The sequence below is a fragment of the Lontra canadensis genome, unplaced genomic scaffold (genome assembly GCF_010015895.1).
Source record: "Lontra canadensis isolate GAN:19392208 unplaced genomic scaffold, GSC_riverotter_1.0 scaffold34, whole genome shotgun sequence".
Taxonomy (NCBI): domain Eukaryota; kingdom Metazoa; phylum Chordata; class Mammalia; order Carnivora; family Mustelidae; genus Lontra; species Lontra canadensis.
Window position 1 is genome coordinate 9346403 of NW_022631028.1, and position 13957 is coordinate 9360359.

At 47.0% G+C, this 13957-nt stretch overlaps 1 long non-coding RNA gene across 1 annotated transcript in view; it reads right to left on the minus strand.

The window, feature by feature from the left end:
- Positions 1-1415: 1415 nt before the first annotated feature.
- Positions 1416-13957, minus strand: part of LOC116873601 — a 102250-nt gene continuing 89708 nt past the window's right edge. Inside the window, exon 5 of the long non-coding RNA XR_004383856.1 lies at positions 1416-1554. This is a non-coding gene — a long non-coding RNA (uncharacterized LOC116873601). The remainder of the gene's footprint in view (positions 1555-13957) is intronic.

The following is a 13957-nucleotide window of genomic DNA, read 5'->3' on the forward strand; positions in this document are numbered from 1 at the left end:
TTAAAAGATTTACTTATTTCTTTGAGGGAGGGGTGGGGAAGGGGCAGAGTGAGTCTTAAGCGGACACCCTTCTGAGTACCGGGCTTGACGTGCTGTTGGATCTCACAACCCTGAGATCACAGCCGAAGCCGAAACCTAAGTGTCAGTCTTCTAACACACTGCACCACCCAGGAGCCCCTCTCCATTGTCTTTTTAAAATAAGGCTTCTTGGGCACCTGGGTGGCTCAGTTGGTTAAGCAACTGCCTGCAGCTCAGGTCATGATCCTGGAGTCCTGGGATTGAGTCCAGAGTCGGGCTCCCTGCTCGGCAGGGAGTCTGCTTCTCCCTCTGACCCTCCCCCTTCTCGTGCTCTCTCTCTCTCACTCTCTCTCAAATAAATAAATAAATAAATAAATAAAAAATAAAATAAAATAAGGCTTCTCTCCAGTGCTTCTCCATCACTTAGCTTGTGATGAATTGATCAGGTGCGCAGCAACAACTGGTCTAGAATTTTTCATTTAAAATCCTTGGGAGGAAAGTTTTGACTGGGTCAGCCTGATCAGGTGTCCAATCAGCCGTAAGCCCAGAAGCCAGGCTGGTTATCAGGTATTAGTCACTGGGCAGTTAGTCACCAGATGCCAGCCAGAGCACCTGCCAGTCATTGGGTCCACTGTGAACATGTCATCAGGACTCGTTGCCCACTGGCGGCAGGTCATGGGGCATCCAAAAATGCTTTAAGATTCCTTTCTCTGCTTAGATTTAATAAATCCGCTCTACCTGGGCTTGTATTCAATGCCATGAGGCGTAGTTTTTCAAACTTGCTTGACTGTGAGAATCATACAGGGGAGGACAGTGTTTTGATAAGAATATAGATTACCAGGCCCCTCTCTAGATTCTGCATTTTAACAAACACTCCAGGAGATTCTTACAGACAGAAAATTGTGGGAAATAGAACCATAGAGCACAGTGTCTTTCCAATGTCAAAGAGTCTGACCCACTGTTCCCAGCAAATCCGTCCCCCAGTTAACACATTCCTGTGACATTCACCCAACCTAGAGAGAAAACATGGTGGCAACACATAATGCCAGACCTTGAAGTGGGACATGGCGTGGCTAAAAGCATGCATGGGCTTTACTGCTAACTCCTGATTTGGGCTCAGGTCATGATCTCAGAGTCAGGCTCAGTGTTCAGCACACAGTTTGCTTGAGGTTCTCTCTCTCCCTCTGCCCCACCCCCCATGCCCCCCACCCCATCTCGCTCACTCTCTCGCATAAATAAATAATGTGGGCTTTGTTGCTGCTGCATGGACCTAAGATCATAGGCCAGTGACCCAAGGCACAGGACTTCTCAAAGTCTCATGTTCACTTGTGAAGGGGGGACGATAATATTCTCATTGGGTTTTTTTTGAAGACAAAAGATTGTAATGAACATACGGTATATCTTTTGAGCACGTCCTCTGTTGAATGCATCACGTGGGCCATGTCGGAGAGCAGCCAGCGCCAAAGACCGCCTTCTCTGCTGGGGCCGGAGTTAGCCAGGTAGAGAGCACGCTCACTTGGGCAGAACTGAGATTGTCTGCGGAAGAGAGAGAACAGGGTGACAGGGAATGAATACTGGCTCAGAAGCTGACCCATGGTATCTGCTACATCTTCTTAGGGGCATTTCCAGCAGCATCTCATTGTGTGTAATTTTTATCACAGAAATTCTCAAATACACAACAGGCGAGAGGATTGTCCAAGAAGCCCCACATCCCCTTGCCCCGCGGCAACAACCAGCTCTTACCATTCTTAGCCCATTGTCCTCCCTTGCTAGCCACCTCCTTGCTGTCCCCACCAGAGTGTTCTAAAGGCACTGCTTTACTTTGTGTGTGTGTGTGTGTGTGTGTGTGTGTGTGTGTTTTAATAGACTTTGTTTTTTTAGAGCAGTTTTAGTTTCACCCTGAATTTCAGGGGAAGGTATGGAGATTTCCCATATAACTCCTGCCCCCCATACCCACAGCCTCCCCAACTACCAACATCCCTCCCCCCACACACACTCACAATTGTCACAATTGCTGAGCCTTCACTGACACATCGTTATCACCCAGAGCCCAGAGTTCAGGCAAGGATTCAGTCTTGATGTACATTCTACGGGTTTGGATAAATGTATACCAGCATGTAATTGTTTCTTTTCTTTTTTTTTTTTTTAAGATTTTATTTATTTATTTGTGACAGTGTGAGCACTAGTCAGGGGGGAAGGGCAGAGGGAGAGGGAAAAGTAGGCTTTCCACTTGGGGCAGGGAGCCCCACACAGGGCTCAAACCCAGGACCCTGGGATCATGACCTGAGCCGAAGGCAGACACTTGACCGACTAAGCCACCTAGGAGTACCTATTTCTCTTTTAAATACTCCAGTATTTCTGACAGAGACAGCCCCATATTACATTACAAGCATCTGATAGGACAGATGATGTGACAGAAAGCACCAGGCACCACCCGTAAGGAAGTGTTGCCACAGACACGGAGCTCGAAAGCAGCTCTGGAGTTCACAGGAGCTACAGGGAATAGAGAGGTGTGTTCAAGGTCACCACCAGGATACACTCAGTTACATCTCTAACATGGCACATTCTATGGGACAAAGAACCCAGGAGTTCTTTTTTTCTTTATTTATGTACTTTTTATTTTAAAAAATTTTTAAAGTAGGCTCTACGCTCCATGTGGAAATTGAACTTATGACCCTGAGATCAAGAGTTGCTTGCTCCACTGACCGAGCCAGCTAGGCACCCCTCCGCCCCTACGGTTTCTTTTTTCACCTAATGAATAGCATTAAAAAAGAGAGGGAAACTGTTAAAGATTAAAACAGACTCAAGCAAATGCAGTGCAGGGATGAAGAGAAGAATTCAGTTCTTGATTTGAAGGAGCCAATCATAAAGCTATGCTTTTGAGACGACTGGGGGCAATTGAACAGAAACTGGGAATTCACTGATAATAGAAGATTGCCATTAGTTTGGGGGGATATTAAAATGGCATGTCGTCAGTATTACTGATTAAGTCCTAACTGGTATTGCTTTTGACATAAACACATAGGGATAGACTTTGGAGTGGTTGTTTCAAGACCTTGAGCCCAGTCTGAGCTTCAACAATAAACTGCTGGTTGTTGGGCCTCAGTGTTTTCATCTACAAAATGTATAGATTAGACAGGATTTCCTCTGCAGCTCCCCCCAGTTTCTACCACCCCAACCGCAACAATTTCAGCTCTAATGTCCTATCTACCCTCTTCATGCTGACACCAGCCTCAGGTCTGAGATGCCCACTAGGATGAGCTCATGGTTTAAACTAAAAATGCTTCTATTTATGTGTCATAAAAATAATAATAATTATTATAGGGTTATAATATATATTTATATATATAATACTATTATATATCTTCATTATTTTTGGAGACAACATTATTGATTCCGATTGAGCTTGTGGGCCACTCTGAGATTCTTATCTTCCCTCACCCAGCCTGCCTCTGCTCAATCTGGATTCAGGGAATGACACTCCTCTCTATCAAATGCCTCTCTGATTCCCATCTCCCCACTTTTCTACTTTGTCAAGGTCATTTTACCTAATACGCCCCATTTATTATTTATTATTCAAAGATCTGTGGTTGCTCTAACTCAGGACGGGTAGATCCCAGCCTGGCTCTCGTGGCCACAGACTCACAATAATAGAAATGCCTTCCCATTCCATAGAGCTGTTCAAGCTTTTAAAGCACATTTTCATGGATTATGGCCTTCTTTTACAGTCACTCTAGAGTTGATAGGATAGGCATTCCTATTCCCATTTCACAGACTGAGTAATTAAGGTTCTGAGAAAGTGAAACGACAACTCAAGAGTCAGGAGCTTGAGTTCTAAGTCTGGGTTCTATCATTATCACTAGCGTGACCTTGGGCATGGCTTAGGCCCCACTGGGCTACAGTGGAATTGACTACACATGGGGATTTTCTCAGGATTACCCTGGCTTATACCTGCTGAGCCTGTGTGATTACCATCTGTGACCCCTTGCACTCTAGAATGTGCTCCAGGAGCACCTGGGTGGCTCAATGGGTTAAGCGTCCAACTTTTGATTTCGGCTCAGGTCATGATCAGGGTCATGGGGCTGAGCTTGGCAACCGGCTCCACACTCAGTCGGCAGTCTGCTGGAGGCTCTCTCTCTCCCTCTGCCCCTTTCCCCTCACGTGCGTGTTCTTTGAGAAGTCTCTCTCTGCTCAAATAAATAAATCTTTTTAAAAACTGTGTTCCAGTTTGGAAGATAAAATACATAGTTCTCTACCTAAAGCCCTGGAAGGTGAGGAGCATGGGCCCTACCAGTGGTTTTCAATCCTGGTTGCCTGACAGAATCACTGGGAGAAATTAAACTCGCAAAGCTCAGAATTTGCCCTAAGCCAATTACATCAGAATATTTGTCAGGATGGAGCCTGAAATCGTATTGGGTTCCAGCTCACCTGGGGGGAGGCAGAGGTCGGAGGGTGGGGGTGTTCTAATGTGCTGCTAGAGTTGCAACCCCAGTGGGATGAGCTTACCCTTCATCAGCAGCACCTGGGAGACCCCACGCGGAAGCTCAGGTCCCACCGGAGACCCTACGTCGCCACAGCCTCCCGCTAGGCATTCTCACGCATGCTCGCTTTAAACAGCGAGACAGACTGAGCGCTGGGCCCGAGACTGCCTTGAAATGACTGGGCCAGTAGCGCTCGGCAGCTGGAGCTTTACCTGGGGCCATGGCTCCCAGGCCCGGTGCTACCTCAGCAGGTCCCTGTGGTTCCCCGCCTGGTTAATGGTGAGGGCAGGAGTCTGCACCGTGATGTAGGCTGGAAGGGAGGGCTTAGGGGTAATGAAGGGTAACATGGTAACTCACCCCCCAGAATGTGTGAGAGCAAGAGCGTCAATGATCAGTGGACCTGACCATTTCCAGCAGCTTAAGATATGAATAAGGACACATCAGTTCTTAATGCTCACATTATTGTTTCCAAGCTTTTCCTGTCTGATTAGCAGCATGCCCATTACCTCATTCCCTCCTTTGCCCTCTCTGTGCCCCGTTTTCAAGAACCCCCCCCTTATCACTCCAGAGCGATCAAACCCATGCCTAACACCACTCTTGTGGGCCCAGGGCAGGGAGGATGGAGAAACTGACAGGTCTACGCACAGCCCAGATGGAATGGTTTTCTCTTGTGGGTTTGATTTAGAAAATTGGTTCCACCTGACGTGTTGTATCTTTGGCTGCTACTGGAAAAAGCCCTTGGTATCCGGGTGCCCACACCAGCCTCCCTGATTCTTGAGAGGGAATATCACATTTCTATGCAGTCACCCCTGGCCAGAGAGCTCTAGGGGGGAGGGGGGGAATTCCAGGTTTATAGCGTGGAGTCTTGAACTCAAAAAGCACATGACGCTTCCTTTTGCCCCAAGGTGATGTCCTCTTGACAGGGGCGGGGAGGGTGTGTTCCTTGCTATCTTTCCTGGGAGCTGACTTCAGGGGGTACCATTGCCATGGATAGAGCACTTACTACTTAAGCCTCAAAAGTGTTCTCTTGTTCTCCCCAGAAGCTCCCTGGCCCCTTTTCTCTCTGCCTGCTTCTGCTGCTCTTGCCTCATGCTCCTCTCAAGACACACATGCTTCTCGTCTTCTTAAACACACCAGGCATTTTCCCAACTCAGGGCCTTGGCCCTGGCCATCCTGCCCTGCACTCTCTTCCCTTACATACCTGCAAAGCCAACTGCCCCCTCTTTCAAGCCTTGCTTCAAATATCATTTCAGTAAGACTTACTCTAACAGTACGATGTGTGAAATGGCAACCAGGACCCACACAGCCAGCCCCCTCTCACCCTCCTGATCCTCCTTACCCATATTTATGTGTTGTAATTGTACTTACTCTCAATCACACTACATCATTTTCTTCTATTCATTCTTTATTGTCTGTCTCCCTCCAGTAGAAGGTAGGCTTCATAGGACAAAGCCTATTTCCCCTGCATTTGCTCACTGGTATGTCCCCAGTGTCCAGAACAATGTCTGGCATATAGGAGGCCCTCAGGAAATATTCATGGAATGGATAAATATTCAAAGGCCCTGGATGTAGGTGGAATTATAGCACCCATTTCACAGACAGGAAAACTGAAACCCGGAGAAGAGAAGTGACTCACTGGAGGTCATGGAGGACTCAGTTACTAGCACCAGGTCACACAGGCTTCAGAGCTAGTCCCTGGACTAGTTCAAAGGATCGCAGTACAAGCAACATACGGATATACCTTGGATAGAGTCCAGGGAGGAGGAATTAAATTAAAATCTGCTTTGTTTTTAGGGATAGAGGTGGGAGATGTTGGAAGAAGAATTGTGTAAGAAGGTTTTGGCGGCCTAATAGTTGGGGTATGCTTTATAATTCTGCCCTTAAAAACAGATCTGGATTATGTACCCTATGGTGCTAGACAGAAAGAAGACAAGACTACCCTAAGCCTCTGGAGACGGTGATGTAGTAACCTGTGGTGGAAGGAGAGTGTGTCCCTTGAGGTCAGTGACCAAGAACAATACCAAGACATACTGTAACAAACCACCTCCACACATGGGGGTTTATGACAACAAGCCTTTGTTACTATGCTCCTCAGCCTATTTGTCCAAACTAGGCATGCCCAGTGATCTGGGCCAAGGTCAGTCAATCTCCCCTGGGCTCACTCAGGCAGTCTGTGTGGGGCTGCCCAAGGCTGAGTCTGTGATGGTCTCGTGTGTCTGGGGGCCTGATGGCGCAGTGGAGGGTCTCTGGAGCTGGGTCTGCCATCTGGCATCAGGCCAGCTCGGGCTAGTGCACACGGCAGCGGGTCAGTTCCAAGAGAGGAATAGAAGCATTCAAGGCTGCCTAAACTAAAGCAAAGCCAGCCCCATTCCATCAGCTGCATGTTATTAATCAGGCGGCTGCCCAGGTTCAAGGGGTGGGCAAATGGGTCCTCCACAGGATGTTCTGCAAGGCAAGGGACATTGTGACCTTTTTTTTTTTTTTTTTAATTTATTTGACAGAGAGATCACAAGTAGGCAGAGAGGCAGGCAGAGAGAGAGGAGGAAGCAGGCTTCCCGCCGAGCAGAGAGCCCGATGCGGGGCTCGATCCCAGGACCCTGGGATCATGACCTGAGCTGAAGGCAGAGGATTAACCCACTGAGCCACCCAGGCGCCCCCATTGTGACCATTTTTGAAAAACAATCTACTAGAGGCTGGCTTAGGTAACTGAAAGGCACTATATAGAGAAATAGGGCCAAGCAATACATAAATAAAGAGGATGAGCAGAGGGGGTGGGAAGGAAAATGTTTATGCCAGAAAACTAGTTTATTCATTCCTTTAAAAATATTCAGCAAGCATCAGCTGCAGGTCAGGCAGGGAATGCTGCAACAGACAGACCTGGGAGCAGTCCTTCTCAGACTGACATGTCAGAGCAAGAGACAGAGAGACAGAGACCGTCAGTCACCCTTCAATTCACCATGACTGAAGCTGAGTCAGGAGAACGGTGGGGAAGCGTGGAAACTCACAGGAGAGGCACCTGACCAGGCCGGGGTCAGGGGAAGGAACCAGGGATGGCCTCAGGAAAGAAACTCCGAGGCAAGATTCATGGCAGTGACCAAGCCAAAGAGGGGTGGGGAAGCGAGAAGAACATTTGAGGCAGGGGAACAGAATGTGCAGAATCCCAGAGACCAGACAGGGTGTGCCTTGCTGATTGAGTGTGGCTGGACTGAAGAAAGATGGCAGCTGAGAGACAGATGGAGACTTACGCAAGAGAAGCTAAGGAGCCGAGACTTTGCACGTAAAGATTTTTAATGACGAGGTTACGGGATTAGGCTGGAGCATTAGAAACTGGCCTGTCAGTGCAGAAGACAGACTTCTGGTTTGGGCTGAGGCAGTGGGTAGAGGAGCAGGGTATGGTAAGATTTGGGAAGTCCAGTTAGGCTATTTGAGCAACACAGGCACAAAATGGCGGATGGACGGATCAGAGAGAGACATTTCAAAGGAAAAAGCTCCCAGATGGGTAACTGCCACAATGAGACAGAAAATTCTAGAATGTTGTCTGGATTTCTGGCTACAGCCGGCTAGATCGATGGCGGTACTATTTAATAAGATAGAAAAACTTGGCTAAAGGAAGTCCCCCCTTAATTGAGCACAAAATTTGATTCTAAGCTTCCCAGCAGCAAAGGCAAAGAGAAACCAAGATAAATAACCTCATTTTATTGTTTCCTAACAGGAAGCACGGCCATACATCATGGAAACCAAACTTACCCATAAGCTTTAAAAAGGGAATCTACCAAAGGGATCTCCATGGAAAGTACCATGAGCCAAATACAGACAAGCTCTGTACAAAAGATGCAGAAATATTCTTTGCAGGCCTGTTCTGTGTATATATTGACACTGATAAGAGCTAAGAGTCAGATGATATTATTATTATTATTATTATTATTACTATTATTTTGGGGGGAGCATGGAGGGATAGAGGAAGAGAGAGAACATTAGTCAGGCTTAAGTCCAGTGTGGAACCCAACATGGGGCTTGATCTCACAACCCTGAGATCATGACCTGAGCTGAAATCAAGAGTCAGACACTAAATTGACTGAGCCAATTCCCCCTGGTACTAAAGTAACCCAGTTTACTAGAGAAAATCTGGGAAGTTCAGAGAAGTAGAAAAAACAATTAAAATCACCTTTAATCCCAGCAAAGATGACCAACTGTTGTTAATACTGTGGTGTATTTGTCTTTTCAATTGTTTCTGTAGGCCTATACATAAGGAAATATTTTTCTCTTTAAAATGTTGGGATACGGTAAGGCTGAATCAACTGTTTTATATCCTGCTTTTTCCACTCACATTTGCCAATGACAAACAGAAGCCTTTGTTTTAAGGAGACCTAGTGTTCCAATGACCTCTCTTAATGTCTCCAGATTTATATGTCTTTTGTTGCTTGTGCAGACTTTGGTGTGCTTGCTCTGCTTGTCCTCACTAGCTTCCTGAAAAAGGGAAGAAAGGTTGGTGAACTTGACTTTTTCTTGCCAACGACTTAATTGTGTCATTTATAATAGAGATCTTGGGGCCTGGCATTTGAGCACAGAGAGAAAGAAATATGCTAATTCGCTGTGCTTCACAGAGAGCACAAGAATAATGAGCCACCCCAAGGCCACTCCTGAACAGGTTGTGGCCTTGCTGCCTCCTTTCCTGGGAAACATTCTCCTCCAGTAACTGTTCCACAGGGATGCAACCTCTGTTCTCCCTTCCTCTTCCCTGCCATGGCAGGATGGTAGATGGCAAATGGTTTGCTGCTGCTCCCATCGAGCACTGAAGTCTATCTCCTCACCCCTTAAATTGGGGCTTGGGATCTGCTTGGAGCGATGGAAGGGACAGATGTGACAGTGCATCAGTTCTGAGTCTGGGACTTAAGAGGCTTTGCAACCTCTACTCTTGCTGCTTCCTTCTGCCAACACATGGACAAGCCCAGACAACCTGCTGGGTGATGAAAACCATACGGAGAGAGGCCCCATGCCTCCCACCCAGACCACTATGAACCAGCAGCCCCCAATGACCACAGCTGAGCCCGCAGATACCCAACCACGTCCAGCCCAGACCAGAAGAAAACTAGAATTCATGACTTACGAAATTGAGAGCTCACTGGGTAGTCTGAAGTTGGTAAGCTCTGGAGTAGTTACACAGCAAAAGCTGACTGATGACAGTCCCTGAGCATATTTGAAATAGATTTAAGTATATCATTATACATAAGAATCTGAGAACTCAGAGGTTATACCGATGAGACTGGCCAAGCCCCACAGTGGTAGGTGCCACATCTGTCTGGACCACTGTGGTGTCTCTACATCTAGCACAGTGCTGGGCACACAGGAGGTGGCACCTACATCATGATAATGTCATGTAGTGAATGCTTACGGCGTACTTGTTACTATGCAACATGGTTTTGCGTTGATTGTATTATTTTGTGATAAAAAGAAAATGTCCCTCCCACTGCCAAAAACAAAAAAGAAAAAAAAGTTTATATCCTCATTGCCAGAACCAGTAGATACATGACCACAGGTGGCAGAAGAAACTTTGCAAGATATGATTGAGTTATGGATCCTGAAATGGAGATATTATCCTGTATTATCTGGCTGAGTCCAATGTCATCTCTAGGGCCTTGACTGAGGGAGGCAAGAGGGTCAAGGTCAGAGAAAGGAGATTGGACTATGGAGCCAGAGGGTGGAATGAAACCCTCTTGGGATGGAGGAGGGGCCTCTAGAAGCTAGAAAAGGCAAGAAGATGGATTCTCCCCAGGAGCTGCCAGAAGAACAGTGTGCAGATACATTGGTCTCAGACTTCATTCCTTCAGATCTCTGAGATGATAAAGGTGTGTATTTAAGTCACTCAATGCGTGGCTGTTTGTTACAGCAGAACTAGGAGATGCATACAGACTTAATCCTCACCATCCCTTATAAAGTAAGCTCTACGGTCACCATTTCCACTTGACAGATGAGGGAAACAAGACTCAGAGAGTTTAAGTGATTTGCCCTGCTCTTAAGTCACAGAACTCCATCAAATCTGTTCTTCCAAAATTTACCCTGTGGAACCTCCCAGTGGGTCAGAGAAAGAGCACTGAATATGGAATCCGGATGGGAAACACCTCTCTAAAAATGAAGATGAGATGCCTTCAAACCACCCCCTTCTTGTTCAGATTTTTCTATGATTCTAAAACATTGAATTGGCATATTTCAGTGTCAGATTCACAGCTCACAAGAGGACCAGGCGGGACTCAGAGGGGCTCAATCATGCCTAGAGAAGGACTTGGGAAAAAACTCTGGAAATACATGGTGTGGACCAGATCAAACTAGGACTTCTGAGAAATACAAGATAATCACAAAGCTAGTAGATCCTGCGATAGCCCCTGAAATCCATGGAGCGAGCATCGTAGCTGCCTCCCCTCCTCCTATCCCCCCAGCTCTGCGGTGGTGGCAGCTCTGCTTGAAGAGAATTGAGCTAGTCCCAGCCCCTGGATGGGCTGTGACTGGCCCAACCCTTCCGTGTAATCTCAGCTCTCCTGCCACAATGATTGATTCAAGTACTGATTAGAGTGATACCCGGGACTTTTATTCAGTGATTGGAGAAAGAAAGGCTACCTGTTTTGCATTTGTTCTCCAGAGCGTGGTATATGGGTATGAGACCTGGGATTGCTGCATGCACTGTGCTACAATGAGAAAGCCAGTCTGAGGACAAAGCCAGCAGCCAAACAAGGGCAGAGCTGACAAAGTTACTGAGAAACTGAGCCAGATCTTTGATCGAACTATTCCTAAAGTCTAACCCACCTCTGGACTTTGAAGTTACTAAACCTGATAAACTCCTTATATGGTTTTGCTTTTTTTTTTTTTTTTTTAAAGAAAGAGAGGGGGTTGGGGAGAGGGGCAGAGAGAGAGGGAGACTCTTAAGCAGGCTCCACAGGCAGTGCAGAGCCAAAGGGTGGAGAATGGGGCAGGGAGGGGTGGGGCTGGATCTCATGACCTTGAGATCATGACCTGGGCAGAAATCAAGAGTGGAAGGCTTAACTAACTGAGCCACCAGGCCCCCCACCCTATATGGTTTTAACATAGTTTTGGTGTTTTAAGCAAAACTATCCTGACAGACACCAATCAGTCACTTCTAAGATACCTACGTAAAAAAGCAGCAATGATACCAGTTAGCTACCTGGGGGAGACATTTGGCTCTTGGTCATCTCTGTCCTCATACCTCTCACCTTCCCTTTAATCAACCCCAGCTTCCCTTGTCCTTAACATCTGGTTTGAGCCTGCTCAGCTCATTTTGGAGACAATTTTCCTACTTTATATCAGCACATATTTCTTTCCTCTCTGTTCTACCGCTGAAGTCTATTTTTGTCTTGGGTTTCTTCATCATGAATCCCAGCTGGCCTAACTGGCCAATATTGACTCAGCTCAAAGCCTCTGCCTAGAACCTACATATTGGTGGTCAGAACCTCTGGGTCTAACCCATCCCTCAAAGGAAGAAGGGAAAGGCCTGACATTCTCCAAACTTCTGAGTGATGAAACGGCCCCAGGTTAGAGGATCCTGCTCAACTGTCCCAAATAAGATGAAGTGTCACAGGCTAGAGACACGAAGTGAGGGTTCTGCCTCTCTGTTCATCACAGGCAGAGAGTAGGCTGGATCAGACTTGGGCTGCTTATGGGAAGCACCCTCATCTAGGGAACAAACCAGGGATGGAAGAATAAAGAGATCTGGGTTCTAGTCCCAGCTACCCCACTGGCTGGTGAGATCTCAGCCAGTTTGCTTACCTTTTCTAAGCCTCTTTTTCCTTATCTATAAAATGGGTTTAAACTAGATCCATGTAGGAATCTTGGGGGGGGTGGCGCAGAGTTTTCTCTTGGGGATTTCTGTTGCTTTCATTATACTCTTAAAGGAGTATAGAACACCAAATTTAAGAACTACAGGCCTAGATCATCTTAAAGGTTTTTTTTTCCATTGCTGGCAGTCTGAGATTCTAGATGAGTTACTACAGTGGAATCCCTCTAAGGACTGCAGTCTGCCCAAGTACATACAGTGTAAATTGTATAAGTCAAGGTGTTAAGGACACAGGAAGCTGGGATTGATTATAGGGAAGGTGATTTTTTTTTCAATTGCATAAAAAGTTCATAGTTGTATTTAAATTCAGATTGAATATATCCCCACATATAGGAATTCTTAACACACTGACATGGAGAACCATGGAGGTAGACTTGAGGTAGAAACAAAGAGAAATTCTCCATGCCGACATTTGGGTGCTCAAATGACTGTCCTTTAAAAGAACTATTACCTAAAGCCCCAAAAGCAAAACTTAGAACACTGTAAGATAAGGTTTGTATCATTCCGGGGATATCCAAAGTGCTGGGGGAACAGAGGCCAAGCCCCCACACTCATGGAGGGGATGCGGGGAAGCTGAGAAGAGTTGTAGAGCAGGGATACAAGGGCATGGAAGGACATCCTTGGCAGAGGGAGTATGAGCAGATGCATGCGGGCATGGATTTTGAGGGACTGGGGGGACAGTGAAACATCCAGTGTGTAAAGAAGCAAAATGCTGGAAGATGTGAGCTGGGGGAGAGGACTGGGGCTGAATATTTCAGGTTTTGTGAGCATCAATAGGGGCTTAAACCCCCTGCAGGGAGGCAGGGCAAAGGTTATGTACACACAGGTGGGACATCAAACAGAACTCCTCTGGGCAAGCACAATTCGGGGCCTCACGCAAGTCCCTCAGCCTTCCTGAGTCTCAGATGGCTTGGGGACAGCCTGCCCACAGAGTCTGGCTGGCTCTGACCAGAGCATTGGCTGGTGATCCTGGTGTTCACCTCACTAGGTGAATGGCGGAGCCCTGGGAAAGATCAGTGGAGAGTATCTTTTTACTCACATGATCGTCCTGTGTTGTTGCATCACAGATAACCCCCGAACTCGGAGGATTCAAACAAGACACACTTGTTAGCTCAGTCTCTGTGGGTCAGGACCCTCAGAGCAGCTTAGCTAAGTGCCTCCAGCTAAGTGCATTCAAAGCGTCAGCTGGGGCTGCTGTCATCTGAAGGCTAGACCGGGGCCTCCTGATGGCTCACTCACATGGCTGTGGGTGGCAAGCCTCAGTTTGTCTCCACGGGGGCCTCTCTGTCAGACTGTTCTTATGACCTGGCAGCTGGCTCCCTTCAAAGCAGTGAGGCAAGAGAGTAAGGAGGAGGCCATATGCCACTATCCCCTCATCTTAGATGTCACGTCCTCACACATTCCTCCACGTTCTATCTATGGTAAGTCAGTCTCTAAGTATGGCTCACACTTAGGGGGTGGAGATTAGGCTCCAACTTTGCAAGGGAGGAATATTAAAGAATATTGGACATAGGGGCACCTGGGTGGTTCAGTTGGTTCAGCATCTGACTCCTGATTCATGATCTCAGGGTCATGGGATTGAGCTTTGTGTCAGGCTCCACGCTCAATGGGGAGT